General features: G+C 36.8%; 3 protein-coding genes and 1 long non-coding RNA gene across 6 annotated transcripts in view; 2 read left to right on the top strand and 2 right to left on the bottom strand.

The window, feature by feature from the left end:
• LOC139977776 (uncharacterized) overlaps positions 1-15,813 on the bottom strand; it is a 226,329-nt gene extending 210,516 nt beyond the window's left edge. The window contains exons 1-2 of the long non-coding RNA XR_011796686.1: positions 15,218-15,813; positions 14,653-14,821 (exon numbers count right to left, since the gene is read on the bottom strand). This is a non-coding gene — a long non-coding RNA (uncharacterized lncRNA). The remainder of the gene's footprint in view (positions 1-14,652; positions 14,822-15,217) is intronic.
• The window catches only part of LOC139977739 (uncharacterized), a 292,233-nt gene that overhangs the window by 150,127 nt on the left and 120,243 nt on the right, over positions 1-21,863 (bottom strand). The window lies entirely within an intron of this gene.
• LOC139977744 (uncharacterized) overlaps positions 1-21,863 on the top strand; it is an 831,623-nt gene that overhangs the window by 774,328 nt on the left and 35,432 nt on the right. The gene's annotated exons all lie outside the window — the stretch shown is intronic.
• The window catches only part of LOC139977748 (uncharacterized), a 64,731-nt gene that overhangs the window by 7,436 nt on the left and 35,432 nt on the right, over positions 1-21,863 (top strand). The window lies entirely within an intron of this gene.

Raw genomic sequence — 21,863 nt, 5'->3', positions numbered from 1 at the left:
ATCTGGTTTAAACATAACCCTTTGTGTCATCTGGTGTAAACATCATATCCCCTTTTTGTCCACTGGTGTAGACCTATCCGTTATTGCAACCTGGTGTTAGCATCATATCCCTTATTTTAATCTAGTGTAAACATATCCCAAATTGTAATATAGGGTAGATATATCCCTATTGTAGTCTAGGGTAAACATATCTCTTATTGTTATCTGGTTGAAACCTATCCCTTATTTAAGACTGGTGTAATATCATATCTCTTATTGTATTCTGGTGTAAACACCATATCCCCTATTGTTATCTAAGGTACAGTATGCGTATCCCTTATCGTAATCTAGTGTAAACATATCCCCTTTTGAAATCTAGTGGAAACATTTCCCTTAGTGTAATCTAGGGTGGACATATCTCTTATTGTAATATAAGGATGACATATCTCTTCTTGTAATATAGGGTAGATATTTCCCTTATCGCCATAAATTGTTGTTCTTCAATGAGTTTTTGAGTTGTATCTGAGGAACTAACAGTCTACATCATTAAGGTACATTGTACAGTCACTTTAATTCATTGAATTCACTTGTTTACTTTTACTCATTCTCAAAAAGTAAAAGTGTTATAAACATCCAACCTGCACTGTCAGCAGTGTGTTTTAATGTTCAACAACATTTCGATATTACATTTCAAGTGCCTAAAGTCATTCTTTAATTTAGCCTCTTGATTTACAATAGTCTTATTACTTAATTTGTTCGACGTTTGCTTTTGATTTACAAAAATTACAAACAAATTTATTTAATTTTACATAAGAATAAATACTTGTTATACTGCATCACTGTAAAACTGGCCGCGATACAGCGAATTATGTATTTAGTATAAGGGGTTGCGAGGTTTGAACGGGGCCATAGAAGTGGTGTTCAGTTGATCATCAGTTTTACTGTCATCATTTACCTTCCTTACACGACATCCGTGTGTGTGGCTTTTGCTGCTTGGATGAATCAATTCTGTATCATATGCCGTTCACATGACCAGAATGAAACTAATCGATGCTGTTAGCTCCGGAATATAATTTATACTGTTATACTGTTTTAGAAAAGGCCAATTTGTTAGGAAAAAGTTATTTTTTATCTTGATGGCCCTTTAAAGCTGCCCTAAAAATTTCATCGGGACGCATCTCTTTGTGTATGGCTGTTTTTTTTTTGCCAGTGAGAAAAATTACTTCTTCGTTATCCATCTTTTTAAAACCAGATGATTTAAAACGTAATGGAACTGAAACATTTTATCTTCAATCTATAAAGATATCTAGTCATATAACGTAAAAATGATAATATCAACTAACTACGAAACAATTATACGGTACGACGGGGCAAACTTCTTATGAACTTTTATATTTGTTTATAGCGTAAACAGTGACTGTCATACAATAGTAGTTAAGTCCGTTATTAATTTAGTTTGATGTGCAGGCTAAGTAAATAGCGAGAACAATAGGCAAGCAAGTTCCTGATTAGAAAGGTAGGTTAGATGTGAAAAAAATATGTTCATATTAATATAGTAAGTTTATGTTAACGAAACATAGAAACGTTTTAATTTAAAACGTGATTAGCCTTAACTAACCGTCACTGGAATTCAATGCATTTTCAGTTATAAGGTTTGACATTACCTTTCACATTAATGTTCTGTATGATCTAGCCCTAAACACAATTCACGATTCATTAATATATTGGTCACTCAGCCGCTTGAGGAAGCATTGTTCATAAAAAACCACCATTTTTTTTATTTATTACGAAGGACCGGTGTATGGCAAGCATCGGAGAGCTTCAGTTACAATAATATAAGGACATTTTTACAAGAGTGATCTTGTGGATTGGAGAGCAGCTGAACAGGTTCTGTTACCTCCTTCTGTCGGTACTGAAAACATGACATCAATTAAAGTAAAAATATGACAGAACAAAATTGTTGACTGACCACAGCTTACTTTAAACAGTCAAGTTGATATAACTAATCATGTTAAATCAGATGTATGGTCACCTGACCTAAACTTATACATACCATGTATCCCAATCAACTCATACATATCATGTATGACATTCAACTCATTATACATACCATGTATGCCAATCAACTCATTATACATACCATGTATGCCAATCAACCCATTATACATACCATGTATGCCAATCAACTCATTATACATGCCATGTATGCCAATAAACTCATTATACATACCATGTATGCCAATCAACTCATTATACATACCATGTATGACAATCAACCCATTATACATACCATGTATGCCAATCAACTCATTATACATATCATGTATGCCAATCAACCCACTATACATACCATGTATGCCAATCAACACATTATACATACCATGTATGCCAATCAACCCATTATACATACCATGTATGCCAATCAACCCATTCTACATACCATGTATGCCAATCAACTCATTATACATGCCATGTATGCCAATCAACTCATTATACATATCATGTATAACAATCAACTCATTATACATACCATGTATGCCAATCAACTCATTATACATATCATGTATACCAATCAACCCACTATACATACCATGTATGCCAATCAACACATTATACATACCATGTATGCCAATCAACCCATTATACATACCATGTATGCCAATCAACCCATTCTACATACCATGTATGCCAATCAACCCATTATACACACCACGTATACCAATCAAACCATTATACATACCATGTATACCAATCAACTCATTATACACACCATGTATGCCAATCAACCCATTATACATACCATGTATGCCAATCAACCCATTATACATACCATTTATGCCAATCAACCCATTATACATACCATGTATACCAATCAACTCATTAAACACACCATGTATACCAATCAACCCATTATACATACCATGTACACCAATCAACTCATATACACACCATGTATACCAATCAACCCATTATACATACCATGTATACCAATCAACTCATTATACATACCATGTATCAACTCATTATACACACCATGTATGCCAATCAACCCATTATACATACCATGTATGCCAATCAACCCATTATACATACCATTTATGCCAATCAACCCATTATACATACCATGTATGCCAATCAACCCATATACATACCATGGATACCAATGAACCCATTATACATACCATGTATACCAATCAACCCATAATACTTACCATGTATACCAATCAACTCATTATACACACCATGTATACCAATCAACCCATTATACATACCATGTATACCAATCAACCCATTATACATACCATGTATACCAATCAACTCATTATACATACCATGTATACCAATCAACCCATTATGCATACCATGTATACCAATCAACCCGTTATACATACCATGTATACCAATCGACCCATTTTACATAACACGTATGCCAATCAACCCTTTATACATACCACGTATACCAAGCAACCCATTATACATACCATGTATACCAATCAACTCAGTATACACACCATGTATACCAATCAACCCATTATACATACCATGTATACCAATCAACCCATTAAACATACCATGTATACCAATCAACCCATTATACACACCATGTATACCAATCAACCCATTATACATACCATGTACACCAATCAACTCATTATACATACCATGTATACCAATCGACCCATTTTACATACCACGTATGCCAATCAACCCATTATACATACCACGTATACCAAGCAACCCATTATACATACCATGTATACCAATCAACTCATTATACACACCATGTATACCAATCAACCCATTATACATACCATGTATACCAATCAACCCATTATACATACCATGTATACCAATCAACCCATTATACACACCATGTATACACGCAAACTCACTAAACATACCATGTATACCAATCAACTCATTATACACACCATGTATACCAATCAACCCATTATACATACCATGTACACCAATCAACTCATTATACACACCATGTATACCAATCAACCCATTATACATACCATGTATACCAATCAACTCATTATACATACCATGTATACCAATCAACTCATACATACCATGTATACCAATCAACCCATTATGCATACCATGTATACCAATCAACTCGTTATTCATACCATGATTACCAATCGACTCATTTTACATACCATGTATGCCAATCAACCCATTATACATACCATGTATGCCAATCAACCAATTATACATACCATGTATGCCAATCAACTCATTATAAATACCATGATTACCAATCAACCCATTATACATACCAAGTATACTAATCAACCCATTATACATACCATGTATGCCAATCAACCCATTATACATACCATGTATGCCAATCAACCCATTATACATACCATGTATGCCAATCAACCCATTATACATACCATGTATGCCAATCAACCCATTATACATACCATGTGTGCCTATCAACCTATTATACATACCATGTATATCTATCAACCCAATATGTATGCCAATCAATTCATTACACAGCATAACTACATAACTCACATTAGCACAAAGCTTAAACAGTTTATATGTCATGCTGACCCCCCCCCCCCCAAAAAAAAAAAAAAAAAAAAAAAACCAAGAAAAAGGGAGTGGATAAACTTAGTTATTGAATTTATGGTACTGTAAGTAAATAATATAGCACATAAGTAGTAGCCAGTGAATGAACCATCATAGCATATTGCGACAATGAAATATGGAATACTGTTACCTTTATAAATCAACAATGAAGAAAAATCAGTATTGAAAATATGGTCATAAGGGGAAGGGTGGAACAGAATAATACCACTAAATGATACAAACCCATCTATGACCATTAACTTAGAGATCTCACAAAAACAAGGAAAGTCCTCTCTACTGGAACGTCAGTGTTAGATATTACATCAATTCTAGACTGAAGACTTAAGTAGATGTACATCTGAATTTACAAACAATGAAGTCATTACTATAACAAACTCTATAAAACATAGAAAGTCTATTGCCATGACTATTATCTAACCTTTTCTAGCAGATTCGATACTATGTAACTGTGCTATACAATCTTAACAATATGATTATTTGTAATTATAAGGAGACTGAGCTCTCAAAGTTGTAAACAAAAAATTGCTTAGTGTAATATATTTATTCAATTGAAAATAGTATGGATAAAATCAAGGTATATTTGTTTCCACTGAGTATTTTCTGATGGAAACAATATAAATCTGTGTTTGGGGCTAACAAGGTGAATAGGCTTTGGTCATTCAATGCACAAATCATACACAGCAATACAGCAGCATGTCAACAAACTGTGAACAGAAAGATTGTAGCTTGAAACAAAGCACCAAACCAATGTACCAAGAATCAGTGGCGTAGGAAGGTACTTTTGAGTGGGGGGGGGCTGAAGACTGATGACCGGCCTGGGGGAGGGGTCTAAGGGGAGGGGGTGTCCCCCTTCCATTTGGATTTTTTTTGCATTTCCAGGTAGCCTCAGATGCAATTTGGTGCAATATAGCACACTTCAACACCCACTCCATTTTGTAAACTTAATTTTGTCTTTTCACCAGGCCTTAGATGCAATTTGGTGCTCCAAATGAGATTTTTTTTCTCATTTGGAAATGAAAAAGGGGTTTTCTGACTTGCGAAGCGGGGGGGGGGCGGAATGATACTTCCGCCCCTCCACATTTTTTATTGGGGCTGGCGCCCCCCCCCCCCCCCCCCCCGGTTCCTACGCCCTTGCCAAGAATTGAAAACAAACATGTTGTGCATTTCAAACAACATGAAAATTAATATAGTGACCTTTATCTGTCATATCTTGTTAACCAAAGAGGAAAATCTACTTCTCAGGTGATGATAACATCTACTTTGGTAAATCTGTCACTAAGTGAAGTTGTATCAAAACAATTTGTGCTGTCATTTGTCATCGTTTGGAGGACTATAAAGTCATACATATTTCCCATGTTAACCTTATTAACTGATTTGTTGCTTATTTAAAAAAAAAAAAATGCAAATTTTGTACACGCAGAAATATAAAGTTTTAAAGCACTGATTACTACTGTACTGACCACTAATATACTGACTACTACTGTAAGTTATGAAATTTGCCTTCCATGAATGTAAAACATGCTTTGTCAGTTTGAAGAAAGAAATTGAAGACATTATGAGAAATAAATGAGACAAATTACAAACAATAACACATGATCTGCAACAACGTCATCAAATAATATTACAGAAGCAATTGTAAAAAACCTTCCTCTCATCAACCCCCTAATTCTGTGTATGTATTTCCCTCTTAAAATTAGAATTACCCCCCCCCCCACAAACACTCACCAACCTCCAGTTATAGAGCAAAACAATACCCTACCTTTCAAAAAGAAACTCTAACATAATTATATTTTAATTTAACGATTGTTTTTTATTTCTTAATCCTGACAGCTGACAATTTCAGTTGTTTTAAAAATCTGATGTTTAATATACAGTTCTAGCAAAGTATGACCTCGTTAGAAGCAAGCCACACTTTTACAACATGGAAACTGAAGATGTTCATTTACTTCTCAGAACCGTTTCCTGATCTTTGCACGGTAATTTCCATCTGTTAACACCTCTGTGTGTTCCACTCAGTTGAAATCTATCAGTAGAAAAAGAAAATGAATCTAAACGAGTTTATATTCAATAAATATTCCAAAAGGCTCACAAAATGGCAAAAGAATAATTTTGGAGTGAAATATATTAAATAATACAAGAAGATAATGCTACCAATGGTATGAAATAGTAGAAACACTGTAAATACAAAGGAACTTTAAATATTTAAACATAGAATGGACAGAATAATTAAATTCAAACCAATTGCTGTTCTTTTACAAATAAAATCCAACGTTCTTCACTGGGTGGTGTAGGAGGAGAGTTGCCAGGTGATGCCAGACTACCAAGAGATGTGCACAGCTCTTGCCAGGAGTTAAGGGGGTGGGGGTGGGGTAGATGTATATATTTATGTGACATTCATGTGTTTCCAACTACTGTAGATGTGTGAAGGATGTTGAATTTAAGCCATGATGGTACCATGACTTGCAAAATGGTGCTAGGTCATATTAAGAAGAGTAAACATGGTAAAAATAGCTTATCAAGAGTACAACCTACCCTCCTCCCCCCTTTCACCTACCACAGATTAAGCCAACAGAAACTGAACTCAAAGTCCTAGTCTCTTACTAGACTATCATAAAAAAAATTAAAGAGGGTTGGTAACACAGCAAGAAGGATGAAGCTACCCACCCAAACTTGCTGGCTACCCTATACAATTATTCTCATATTGATCTCAACAAGAGTATTAAATTTAGTGCCAGAAATATGGAATTCTTTATTCATTACTTTAACATGTGAAGTTTAATGTTACAAAGTGTTTTAGATGTACACAGCAGGACTCATTTCCATTTAACAACATAACCATGGATGATGGAGTTCTAGTAATGTTGTAATGAAACTCATGACATCATTGATACTTGTCTAACTGGCTTTTACCTTCACTTTCCATGATCACTGAGTTGTGTAGAGGCTAGTACATCCTGTTATGTAGTGTTGTGAATATTGGTCACATGCAAGGCAAACAAATGATGAAATATGTATAAATTATTTCAGCAGTTATAGATCTATAATAGTTCAGAGGTCAACAGGTGACCAGATTGCATGGAGGCAGTCTCGCTATTAATGGTATTATTCATATTGATTTACCTATTGTTAGACTTTGTGACAACAGTTATTACTTTCATATTCATCTTTAGGTTACTTTCATATAAGAGGGAAGTTGGGGGTGGGCTGTGGGTCAGTGCACAATACTCCTTAAGAAGGGTAGTGTTGTTTCCCAGTCTCCTTTACCTACATCAGCTGTTTCTGTCATGAATTATATATTCAAGGTTTAATGATAGAAGTATAAAGAGAAATTTATAAGGTTTATAATAATCAGCATGTTTTAATGTTACTTAGCTCCTTTATATGTAAACCTGCTGTCAACCATTTTAGCTGTGATATCACAAACCTTTGTTAAAATATGACAAATCTTCTTTTCCTTTGTGTAAAGAAATTGTAAATTCAGACCTGGGTACCCAACAAACTTTGACTGTCTTTGTATCTGCAAGGTAACTCAACATGCTCACCATACTTTAAGGTTGATATGTTACAGCATGTCAGAAAACCTTGGGAGTAACCCACAATAGCTTAGTGTAATTGCAAGGATACATGAGAGTAGCCAGCCTTCGTGGTGTGCAAGTTTTTGTCCCCATTTCAGGAGTTAGAGATTTAAGGTCTAATTGATGCCTAATTGTTTCATGTCATGAAATTGGCTCTAATCCAGGAGCTTGACAACCTTTTTGTAGTGGGAGGGGGTAAAATTGTATGTTGTCCAGAGGAGCGATAAAGGGGTACAGGGGAGTGCTGTCCCCCCACTCTTTAAGATATTTGTAAGACATAAAGGGTACTTAGATGCAAAACAGATGCTATGTTTTGTCACTCTTGAAACAATCTTGAAGATTTTATCAGCTGTGTATGTTGTACTGCATAAACATGTTATATCTTTATACACTGTACTTCAGAAATTTCTGTAAAAGTAGTCTCCCTGCATGCTATGGATCACCGTCCCGCCCCCCCCCCCTCCTCCTTAAATTTATTTTGGGGATTTAAGTTCCCACAAATAATGCATAACACATGAATGCAACCCTGCTGTACCCTCTGTCTAGATGCCAATGTATACAACATTACATTAGTGTAATTTAGAGCAATTTCCTGCAAGCAATGCAAAGAGTTAAATGAGTAAAATGTCAACTAGGATAGCACTGAACATGGCACCAGCCTGTAGGGGCAATTTCCTAATGCTACTTCCTCTCTAAACTGTACTCCAATATCATGCTCTCAAAGCACTGGTATTGACAGTACAAACTTGATCTGATAGAAACATGATATTCATACTGCTCGTACTGACAATACACGTGCTATGAAGCAGGACTACAGTATAGAAAAAACTATCCCAACTGGGTGGTGGCACCCCATGGCATCATACATATTCAAAGTTATTTAAAGCTATCACTACTGGCAATATTAGTTATATGGGGATGTAAGGGCTAAAGATAGCAATTACTGGTAGGAGATGCCATCTCATCTGATTTATTGTATTAATGGGTCAAAACAATACCAAGATTACAGGTGGCAATGCACAACTTCAAAGACTTGATACTTTCAAACACATCCATGATCAGACCAAGGTACATACTAGAAAAACTGAGCTTGCCTGGCATGTGGGCAATCATTATTTTCTACAGAAGTTGAAGTTTTCTGAGGAACTATTATTTGAGGTATCTATCAGTAGCTGTCTCCACTTTAGAGAAATCTTCCATCCAACACTGCATACTACAATATAGTAATTGTGTTTAGTAAAGTTTGTTAGCTCTACACAACTAAACAAGTGGAATCTTAAAAAGGGCATCTGATGTTATTTATAGAACTACTTAGGCCAGCTGTCTTCACGTACATATGGCCTGTAAATTTGAACAAAGTATCCAACACAACCCATTACCATTTCACAAACTGACTGTTGATAAATGATTTTGTAAAGACTCTCCAGACTCACATCCACAATGGAAGTTATGTCATCAGTGATGTGGTCCTGCTTGACTTTCTCTTTCACTTTCTTAAAGGAAATGTACTGAAGATATGTTGAAAACTGTAACACCTGGAGGTTAAAGAGAAAATACAAAATAACTCAACTTTCCATTCACTAGAAATTATCAAGGTGAAAATTCATCACATCTGTGATCATTTTGTAACAGAGATCAACTTCTTTCCTTGTGTCGTATTAATAAGTATATATTAAAATTTTAGCTGTATTCTCAGGGCAGCATATACATTGTATTCTATTTCTGTTTTTATCTTTGGGTTTGTTGGACTGCCCTAGCTAACAGCACAGCACTAATATTATCATTTAAAGCACCTTTGCCTCTATCTTAAAGCTGCTTTTTAGGAATATGTTTTGCATCTGAGACAATCAATACAATTAGTTATTTATAACACTTGTAGTGGTAATAATATTTTGAACCCCCCCCCTCCACACCCAATAAAAAACAACTTTTGACAATGGCTGGAGTTTTCTACCAACTTTGTGAGCTATCTTCCATAGTATTGCAACAGGAAATAAATGTAGAAAGCACATTTGCATGAGTTTGCTGGATATATCTCTTAAATGCCCAGTACTATAACTGAAGTGCAAATAATGTACATCTTAGACAAAGCGCATTAAGAGAATCCTTCAACACTATTGGACAATGGCTAAGAATGGAATTCTGAATTACTTTGGTTTTTACTCTGAGGATATGCATATGGTCGAGATGCTACATGTATGTCTTGAATTACTGACAACATATGCACACAGTACAGTAAACCAACCAAAGACTTCCACTTGTAATCCCTTAGTATATAGCTCATTGGCAAATGGCATAAAGACTAGATTATCTTTCGATCTAAATTTGACATCAATTTTCTTGGGTTTTGGATGCACTGAGAGGGGAAGGGTAGGAAAGGAATTGGTAAGCAATACAATACAATGTATGGCATACTTTGCCTAATATATGGTGTATGTATGTTAGATTGAGACCTTAATCTTCCCTTAGGCCCTTAGGGAGTTTATTGATCAAGCAAGTCTCTGCTCCACCAGGATTAGGCAGTAACAAAATCACTTTCTACCAAGACTCAAATCTAATTATCACTACAACCTGGCCTACCAGTCCTGCTGTACACTAATTATACACTTACCATTACCATATTGTAAACCATTCTGTGCAAGATCCGCATCATGTGACCCCCAGAGATCATCTGAAGACTGATTAATCCACATTTACCTAATGAGGAGATAGAGACAAAGACAATAAGAATAATCAGTTGTCACTAATTCTATATTGACAATATCTGAACTGATATTTCTTAATGTAAACATTAAAAAACATTGTTATTGAGTTTACCTTTTATTTACTCAACATTTATTTTATTGCTCACAGATATACAAGCTAATGCTAAAAAGACTTATGTCCCTGAAACAACTCAATAGTTTCAAATTCATTTATTTTATTGTAAGGTGCTTTTTATTTTCAAGTTGAATATATTTTTAAATTTATCCATAAACAAGACAATAGGGTAAGCATGGTAACATGTTCACAATCCTTTGGATTAGACTAAATTGATCAGCACACTTTCTAATTTGGTACTCTTAACATTATTTGGTGCAGCAGGCCAATGGAGTTCTAATTGTTTTACTTTGAAGTCGAGCAAAGTTAGGCTTGATTACTGGTCTGGATTGCTTTTGTCAAATAATTGGAATACCAGTGTCAAGCAGAGGATGCTCTAATATATAAATGTTGTTGTTTTTGCATTAACAACTGTCCCAGTAACTTCATTTCCACCTTTTCCAATGATAGACATCGACCTGACACCCCCCCCCACTCCCCAAACACACAGTTATAACATAATTATGCAATAACTTTAAGACCATTCAAAGAATAAGATTTCAGATGACATAACATGCTAAATCCTACAAGAACTTGTCATATTGTGTTGAATGATCTTCTGTGATAGAATCATAAACTGTTGCTTGTCATAGTGCAATACTCAAAACCTAGCATTATCCACGACAACTATTTAATATGATGGGATGGGTGGACCTTTTCTTAAATTACATAATATCCACTCAACCTGGAGACAGTGACAATAGAAAGCCTTCATTAGCATTACATGCTCACACAGAAATGAAACTGTTTCATAATGAAACAATGTGTGTCTAATGACCATTAAAATTGGTCAGATTTGAAAGATTAGAGATGTACTTGGAGTCAGAATTTCATCTTCTTGAAACCTACAATTATGGTACAATTTGTAGAGATAATGCTACAATTAGAGAAACACTGGTACAAAGAGGTCTCACAGAACCCCTGAGTTTAAGACACAACCTTTAGCAGTATTCTAACTAGATTGTTTATATGCTATGTCTTGGTTTGCAGTGATTGGAATTGATGGGGTTGGGGGGAGGGGTGCTGGATGGAAGACATTCTGGTGTGGAAATTTTCCTTGAAGGATTATCTGATACGTCATGGAGTAAAAATATCCAATTAAACACTTATATTCTCATGTAGGAGGGGGATGGGTGGGTGGATGGGGTAATAATCAGGTGGTGGACCATAAAATCATTACCCTGCTCATGTATACTGTACACATTTCATCCAAGAGCTGTAATCCGGATATGAAAGTGGTAAATCCCTTAAAAGGGCGATCTCAGGACTGAATAACTCCAGTTTACCTGATGATGAGAAAAAACAAAATGCATTTGGTTATCAGTTATAATGTTATTATTCATGTAAATTGTCATCACCCGTTCTGCAAGTTAGCAGCATTCTATCATGTAACATTGTCAAACACAGAACACAGCTATTATAAACATATGGTATGCTGTAGTTTCAAACTAATTTGCTCCGTTATAATTATAATAACAATGTTTAGAAACTAATGCAACTCGTGAGGAGATAATTGTATCTAATTTAGTGTGTCCGCTTGGGTGGATAGGTGTTTTTATATTAATTTTCTTCATTTAGTGGCACCAGGCCCCTGGAGACTGCATTGCTTACATTGACCTAGTTACACCACTCTCTGGGGGTCTCTTTCCAGATTTTAGATCACAAAAGATTTATAGAGTACCCTCTTCAGCTGGCCAATAGCTATCCAATATGGTCAGTTCATTCCACAAATTTGGCAGATGCAGACACTTGTAACCTCCAAATTTTGAATTAAAACATTTTGAGATGAAAAAGTAAAAGTTTGACTTATCAGGTCAAAATCTTGAGATAATAAAGTCAATATTTGAATATTGGGCCACTTATTTTAAGTGGCTAAAGTTAGTTCAATTTTGAGACCAATTAGATTTTTAAAACCAACTGCAGTGACTGGCTCAGCAATGTTTAAAAATTAAACAAGCGCAAGTGACAATTCTGTATTCACTGCTGTATATACTCAGATGAGTATGAAGTATTTCCAACTGTGTTCTCTCTTTATAGTGGCTGGACTTACAAGGGTACTGCAAAGCTCTCCAAATCTTCAGTATTTTCAAATAGTTTTTTTAATCTATCAATGTTGAGCACATGAGGACATGTCAGTAATAGAAATACTAAATCTAATTTTACTCTGTGGAATATATATCTGAGCCCTAGCCGGGTGCTTCAGAAGAGCTCTGTAACATATCTGAGACTTCTTGTCCTCTTTTACTAAGTTTAAGGCATGTAAATACATGTTATCCGAGAGAAAAATGTAATTTTTTATGAAGTATAAATCTAAGCCCTGGTGGGAGTCGGGGGGGGCGGGGCAGGTTGACGGTCTATTGGCATAAGTGGAAATGAGGTTACTGGGACAGTTGTGAAAGCAAAGAAAACAACATTTATGTATTAGAGCATCCACTGCTTCACAGGAAGCAGGACACTTCGCCCAACAACCATTTCGCCCAACTGCCATTTCGCCCAACCTTACCATTTCGCCCAACCAGCCTGGTCATTTCGCCCAACCAGCCTGGTCATTTCGCCCAACCAGCCTGGTCATTTCGCCCAACCAGCCTGGTCATTTCGCCCAACCAGTCTGGTCATTTCGCCCAACCTTGATTAAATATGATATTTCAAAAGGAAACGTTCGGGAATTGTTAACGTTACAGGATACGAACCGAATATTAAGGAATCTTGAGGATGGATCAGAGTTTTAGGGGTTAGGTTTGATATAGTAAACGTTCGGGAATTGTTAACGTTACGGGATACGAACCGAGTATTAAGGAAACATGAAGTCGTGGTTAAATTGATTACTTATGTGATTACATATGTGGTTACATTGATAAAGTGGTTACATTGATTAAATATAATAAATCAATATTACGGACGGGTTTTATATATTTTTTTCTTCAACTTAATAAGGAAACGTTCGGGAATTGTTAGTCAGTAGGATGGATCAGTGTTTTAGGGGTTAGGTTTGATAGGTTTTTATGAAGACCGATTCCCCTGTTTTTGTATAATAAGATAACTTCCATTGCATGCGTAAACGCCTAAAGTAGTGTAATCCTCCCATTATACCCGAAATAACTGCTCAGACTCCGATCGATATCGAGCGGACCTCACTTTTTTATTTACCTATTGCGAAGTAACCTAACCCAAAATAAATCAAATTGAACTAGTGGAATAGAAAAAGTAATATTATTCTGACTGAATATTAGTAAAAATAAGGTTGGGCGAAATGACCAACACGGTTGGGCGAAATGACCATGCTGGTTGGGCGAAATGACTATGATGGTTGGGCGAAATGACCATGCTGGTTGGGCGAAATGACCAGGCTGGTTGGGCGAAATGACCAGGCTGGTTGGGCGAAATGGCAGTTGGGCGAAATGGTTGTTGGGCGAAGTGACTAGAAAGCGCTTCACACTGGTATTTGAATGCACTCTAAATGTGTTATTTTAAACAGTATTTAGCTCTCAAATATGCAATGAAGAAATGTTTATTATGACATGGTATTGATGAAGAGTGGCAGGGGAATTTAACTTCCTGAACCATGCTTGCTAGCCAGAAGTTTGGTGATTCAAGTCACAACAAAATAGATTTACTTCATTTTTACCGTTTCTATACATCCTGTGCATCAAGAAGTGTAGGATACTGAGAAGCTTGATAGGTTCATAGGTCCTGATCTCCTCTATCCAGTACAGTCTCTGTCATCATCTTCACTAGAGGGTTTCTTACTACGGTTGAATTATTACATCATGGAGCCATTGGAGCCTCAGTGACTTCTAAATCAAAAGTGAAACATTAACATGAAATCAACTTAGTTATTCAGAAATTTCAGAAGATTTCAGAAACAAAAGGATACTCACAACAAAGAAAACCCAATTGTAGCAGTTCCACATTGATCCAATCATTGATCATTTCAATTTAGTGATTATACAGTATTACAGAATACAGTGTTTGGTTTCTGAAGCTTTCTGAAAGTTCTTAGGAGCTTTTGCATTCAGATAGCAAAGTGACCACCACAGCTGTTTTTGTGGGCAATCAACTTCACATGTTAGCTATAGAAGACCCCGACACTTTTAGTAAGTCAATTATGTAAAAGTGCATATTTGATTTGTGATATTGAAACTGTAGATGTATACGTCAATACTTAGGAAATGAGCATAACCAGCACAAACCTTGTTAATTCTGGATATGTTCCCAATAATGGGTTGTCTTGGACCAGCAAGGGTGGTGTAAAGCACTGCAGCAGTTTGGGTGACACAAACTAAAATAATGCTTGTATATGATATGGAATATTGAATCTCAATCTTTTGAAAACCTTGCATTTCATTTGACCTTTATTCACTGGCAGGTTAGCACTTAAATCCACAATATCCCAGGAGAGGACACAAATCCAGAGTACTTTACGAGTAGCTTTTTTATTTCTATATTTGGCTAAAACCTCAGACAGTTGGATGATCTCGCAAATGAAGAACACTTCTTCAACAAATAAATATTATGATCAAAGTATTTGAAGGAGGAAACCTCCCCTTCAACTTGTTACCAACTATAACAGGCTAGCATCACCATATTTCAGCTATTCCTACATTGTGCTGAGCCTATAGGTCACGCGTTATGCTGGATTTTGCGGCAGTATTGAATGTTGTAACTAAAACCATTGGACTAGGCCTAAGTTAGGCTGCACTTTTCTTATATGACTAGAAAAGACCTAAGCCATAACTTCAACGTTACATATGATAACCCTGTCTTTGTAGGTACATAGCCTAATATTATGAAAGGAACACAAGACATACGTCTTTGAAAAATGCAATATAATCTGTTTCTTTCAGTATCATGTTCACCATCTGTAATATGCTGCAATATCTTCATATTTAGTAAGCCAGTTCTAGAAGCTTCGCCGGCTTCGGAAAATCACACCAAACAAACCGGGAAGTACAGTACTACAAGCATACAACTGTTCTTCAAACGCTGCTTTACACTGTGTCGTGCATGGTTTGTTTGGATTTTGAAAATGGGACTTGTTCAAGTCGTTTCCATTGGCCACTAGGGAAATTCCCCTCCTTTCAGATAAAGGATCAATCTTCCAATTCAAATAATAGCAATTTACAAACAACAAAAAAATAAATGGTAAATACGTTAGATCTAAAAGTGAGGACTTCAACAATATGCTGCAAAAAGTAAATTCATCATTTACACCTCGACAATTTTCCGGTAATGATGCGTTCATAGAATCCTGTACAGCAGCTTGAAAGTGTTTACCCAGCAAAAAATGTACCCTAATTTTACCGCGGTAAACTATGGTATATGTGTGGTAAATAGGGTAAATGTGTGGTAAAATTGTGGTAAAATCAACCGCGGTACATTTACCGCAGTTTTACCATGGTATTACCGCGGTAAAAGTATGGTAAAAGTGCGGTACATTTACTGCGGTAAATTTACCACAGTTTTACCATGGTATTACCGCGGTAAAAGTAGGGTAAAAGTGTGGTACATTTACTGCGGTAAATTTACCGCAGTTTTACCATGATATAACCGCGGTATAAGTAGGGTAAAAGTGTGGTACATTTACTGCGGTAAATTTACCGCAGTTTTACCATGATACTACCGCGGTATAAGTAGGGTAAAAGTGTGGTACATTTACTGCGGTAAATTTACCACAGTTTTACCATTGTATTACCGCGGTAAAAGTAGGGTAAAAGCGTGGTACATTTACTACGGTAAATTTACCATAGTTTTACCATGATATTACTGTAGTAAAACTAGGGTAAGTTTATATGGTACATAAACTACATATGTGAAATTTCTACAATTGTGCCATGATTAACCACAGTAAAAATAGGGTAAAACTATACGGTGCAATTATACTATGGTAAATTTACCATGATTTTACCACAGTAGAACATATATGGGTCACACTATGAAACATGATGGTACATTTACAGCAATTTTCCATGATTTTGTCCCATATTTTTGCAATACTGATATGAAAAACTTTTTGTTCTATTCATATCTTAATGTTGGCAATATAAATTACCTGTGGATATGAGTTGAATAAAGAAGAGAGACAAACTGCTATTCTTATATGTTATAGTATGCATCTCTTTTCCTAAAAAAAAACATGCAGAGGATAGATACATAAAGAATTCCTTCATGGAATCCCTGATATATTTGAGAGGAGACAACAATTAATTCTTTTTTCATTATTAGGGAGAACCTAAAAGCCTTTAAAATGAAAAAAAGAACTATATAAACTAGCACACATAAGGCATAGCTTCTGTGCCTCAACACTGTGGCACACAAAAATTGACCAATCAGTGTCCTCAGATTTGGGTATTCTCTGTCAGGTCCATTAAATGACTTGACAAGTCTATGTATCAATGGCAGAACGGGGGAGTGCACGTCTGCAGTACCTGAGGTCCCTGGTTCAAACCTCGGTGTCGACACTGACACCAATTTTCACCCCGCTCCTTTCTCGTGGTAGGAAAGTGGCTACACGTGGAAGCGGTACTCACGTCCTTCGGAGGGGACGTTAAATTGCGGTCCCGGGAGCAGGATTACACACCCCTGCCTCGTTACTTCAGGGCACTATTCGAAAAGAGAAGGCGAAATTCGCCGGTGTCCTTCCACGCACAAAAAAAAAAAAAAAAAACATGGAGCCTCAATAATTACCGACTAAGGATTTCCTTAGTTTGCTGAAGCACCTTCGGGTGGAAGCAGAACACGAGGTGTATCGTATCGTATCGTATGATCAGAGTAATTTTTCACCCCGCTCCTTTCTCGTGGTAGGAAAGTGGCTACACGTGGAAAGCGATACTCACGTCCTTCGGAGGGGACGTTAAATTGCGGTCCCGGTAGCAGGACTACACACCCCTGCCTCGTTACTTCAGGGCACTATTCGAAAAGAGAAGGCGAGTTTCGCCGGTGTCCTTCCACGCACAAAAACTTGGAACCTCAATAATTTCCGACTAAGGATTCCTTAGTCTGCTGAAGCACCTTCGGGTGGAAGCGTAATACGAGGTGTATCATATCATATCATTGATCAGAGTACTCTTTGCAAGTCTTAGAGGACAATAAGAGATCAAAAGTCCAATCTGGACTACCAATTAAGTCAAAAGAAGAGAGTCAGGAATCATACCATCTAGGGTAATTGAAATTCAACAAAGCTTTCTCATGTGTGAAACCTCCATGGATTTGATGAATTAAAAACTGTTGCATTCTACAACTGATGACTTACATGTCAGGCATACAACCATTACAATAAGGGTAAAGGCATATAGCCAAATTATGATACAGTACACTGATGGGTGAAATTCAAAGAAATATATGGTATACATGCTGATTGAAGTTAGGACAAAATCATGCTCAATGTTAGGTAAAACTGTCCTACAATTAGTGTAAAATCATGGTAAATTGAGGTAAAACTAAGGTAAAAGCGTAGTAAATCTATGGTAAAATTGGGGTAAAAGTATGGTAAATTGAGGTAAAACTAAGGTAAAAGCGTGGTAAATCTACGGTAAAATTGGGGTAAAAGAACGGTAAAACTGTGGTAAGTTTAGGGTAAAAGTGTAGTAAATGCGTGGTCAATCTAGGGTAAAATTGGGGTAAAAGAACGGTAAACTGTGGTAAAAGCGTGGTAAAATATGGTAAATTGAGGTAAAACTAAGGAAAGAGCGTGGTAAATATATGGTAAAATTGGGGTAAAAGAACGGTAAAACTGTGGTAAATTTGGGGTAAAAGCGTAGTAAAAGTGTAGTAAAAGCGCGGTAAAAGTATGGTAACACCGTGGTAAATTGCGGTAAAATTGGGGTAAAAGTGAGGTAAAACCATGGTAAATTTGTGGTTATTTTACTTCGGTAAACCGCGGTTTACCGCGTCCATAGGGCCAAAACACCGCGGTAATGTACAACAAATTTACCGCGTTTTTACCCGGTTTTACCGGGGTAAAAGTGTGGTATGTTACCGCGGTAAATTTGAGGTAAATTTTTCCTGGGTACGTGTTATGGGTAGGGTTGGGAGATTCATCGAAAATTATTATTATCGCGATAATTTTCTTTCAAGACGATATTTTTTGAGGATTGAACAAATGACGATGATTTCTTGTGAAAGAAATTTGAAATAAATGTGGAAAAATATGCGATTATCCTTTCTCCGTTTTATGTGTAAATGTTATTCTAGCATTCCATGGTTAAGAAAGTTGAAAAGAAATAAAGTTTATCGACTTCATTTACTGCCTTTTGAACTTCGTAAAAAACCCGTCCTTTACAACATTGACTGTATAGAGAAACAAATTCTGAAAATCAGTAGAGAAATTACCAATTGTGTACGAACCGTAAGTTGGTACACCTTTCAAATTTTACGAAAGATCGAGCAAAATACTTTCGAAAAATTCACGTGAAACTGGCATATCGTGCTAAATGCAACTAATGTCATGTAAACAAGGCTCTAGTTCACCCATTTATGAATAAACCATGAGACCACATCTGGTGTTAAGCGGGGGGAAAAGAAAGTATTTTCTTGAATTTCCCCCCAAAAAGGGAAAAATTAATATCCTACCATAGTTAAGTGTACAGATAATAGCCTAACCACTTCGTCGGTTACGGATCTCACGTAACAATAAAAACACAACTAATTGTATTTTGCGAAGTTGACGTTTTCTACAAGGATATGGAAACAATATTTAGCATTTAGTTAATCATGCCAAGTGGCCTAAAACATGGTATTACAAGGTTTACTTTCATAAACAGGCGCGTATCCAGGATTTTCTAACCCGGGGGGGGGGGCGCGAATTACTATCTAAGCGGAGCGCCACCATCAGTTGGCGCGGAGCGTACAAGAAAATTTCTGGTTTTGATACCCCCGAGATCACCGGAAATGGCACTTCTAGGGCTTGAAAATGACCAACCAGATGTACACTTTTGCCTGAGAACCAAGTATTTCCCAAAAGTTTTTTTTTTCCATCCATAACCTTTTTGAAGATTGTCACCAGTCACACATCATGTTCGACCTCATTGCATGTCCTACGGATCATTGTTTTTGTAGGTGATTCTACGTCACGGCCCACAATATCTGAAAGCCCCACTTTTCAAGGTTTTAAGCCCATATTTGTTGAGAATTTGAAAATTCACATTTCTCGTGAATAAAATCACTTCAAAACAGACCCATAATGTTGCACAAAATTCAATCTATGGACAACCAATATAGAAAAACCTCATTGAACCCCTAACAGACAGGTCAAAATTGCACGAGTAGAGGAAAGTATGATGGAGAATGTTGGTCAGGAAATATTCGAAAATTCAGACACAGTTAATTTATTGGTGTAGAAATATTACAACCTTTTAAAATGGCTATTATAAAACTTGGTTGAAGGAAATGAAAAATAGCAGATATTTCCGATATCAGGTATATCGAAACCGAACACTACACACATAGGCGTAGGTCCCGTAGGAGGCGGGGGCTGCAGCCCCCCCCCCCCCAACCAATTTTTTCGGACACCTACTGAAAGACAAATAAATAGCAATGAATAGCTTAAAAATGATCTCCTTGGTAATTAAAATAAAGTTCTAAGCTTGGCCGACATTACTACTGTAAAAGAGAGTTTTGACATAAATGGATCTGTATGCTTTTTCTCCATCTACATAAGACATTTCGTTGTTTACATTAGCATCCTGCGGTATACTGTGCAACTTTCACGGACCGTAAGGTAAGCGATGCTATGCAATGTTATGACCGATGCTTGCTTATATGATATTGGCATCGATATGTTGAACGCGCGCGACTTGCGCGAAAAATTTTGGGTTTTTTTCGGGCAAGTCATTACAGCCCCCAAATCCAATTGGGCTCCTACGCCTTTAACTACACACATAGACCGTTTTTGAGGCTGATCATAGTGGAACATGCATTTCAATGCTCACTGATATGATGTTATATCTGCTCTTTGCTTTACAAATTCGAACAGGCGTGTAGCGAGTAATTGCCAAGGGAGGGGCGAAGCCTGTAGGCAAACTATCTAAGCGAAGCGCCACCATGTGTTGGCGCGAAGCGTACAAGAGAAATTTTGGCTGAAAATGCCTCCCAGATCGCTGGAAATAACACTTCCCAGGCCTTGTAAGTTACATCTAAGCATTGTCTATTTTGAAATTACTAGCGATGTCATAAAGAAAATTTGCTCGGGGGGGGGGGTTGCCCCCTTCCCGAAATGCGTCATGTTCCCCGACGACTCGGTCGAGTTCAAGACCAGCCACAGTTGGTTCCATATAGCACAATTGTACAATGTTTTTTAAGGCGTCCATACACACACACGCGTTATGATAGACCATATATAGTATTTATATAGATACATTAGTGAGAGAGGAAAAATGGACCCCCTCCGTAATCCTTGATCTGTCACTGGCTACCCTGTGTATATAATAGAGATCAGCGCTTTAACTATGACTGTTCCTCTTTCTCTTCCCGAGGTCTTGGCTATCTTCTACTCCCTCCTTTTCTGATTTTTCTCTCTTTTTTCTTTTTCTCTTCCCTTCCTTCCTTTCCTCTTTTTCTTTTTTCCTCCCTCCTTTCCCTTTTTTCTTCTCTTTTTTTCTCTCCTCTTATCCTTACCCGGGGGGCGCGCCCCAACGCCCCCCTGGATACGCGCCTGATAAAGATGGCCATACTGTAGCTATTGGGGCCTTGATATCGTGCTATGGTTGTATGGTATAGACTGTGCCTCGTGTATCATGGGGAATAGATTGTTTTGTTCATGCAGAGGAGTCGGTTGGCTTGAGGTGTGTTTTACTTACCTTAATGTTACGGGGATATTTACCTACTTTTCTTGAACGTCTA

The sequence above is a fragment of the Apostichopus japonicus genome, chromosome 12 (assembly GCF_037975245.1).
Source record: "Apostichopus japonicus isolate 1M-3 chromosome 12, ASM3797524v1, whole genome shotgun sequence".
In the NCBI taxonomy this organism is placed as follows: domain Eukaryota; kingdom Metazoa; phylum Echinodermata; class Holothuroidea; order Aspidochirotida; family Stichopodidae; genus Apostichopus; species Apostichopus japonicus.
The sequence above is the reverse complement of the archived record's forward strand: the minus strand, read 5'-3'. Positions and strand labels throughout refer to the sequence as shown.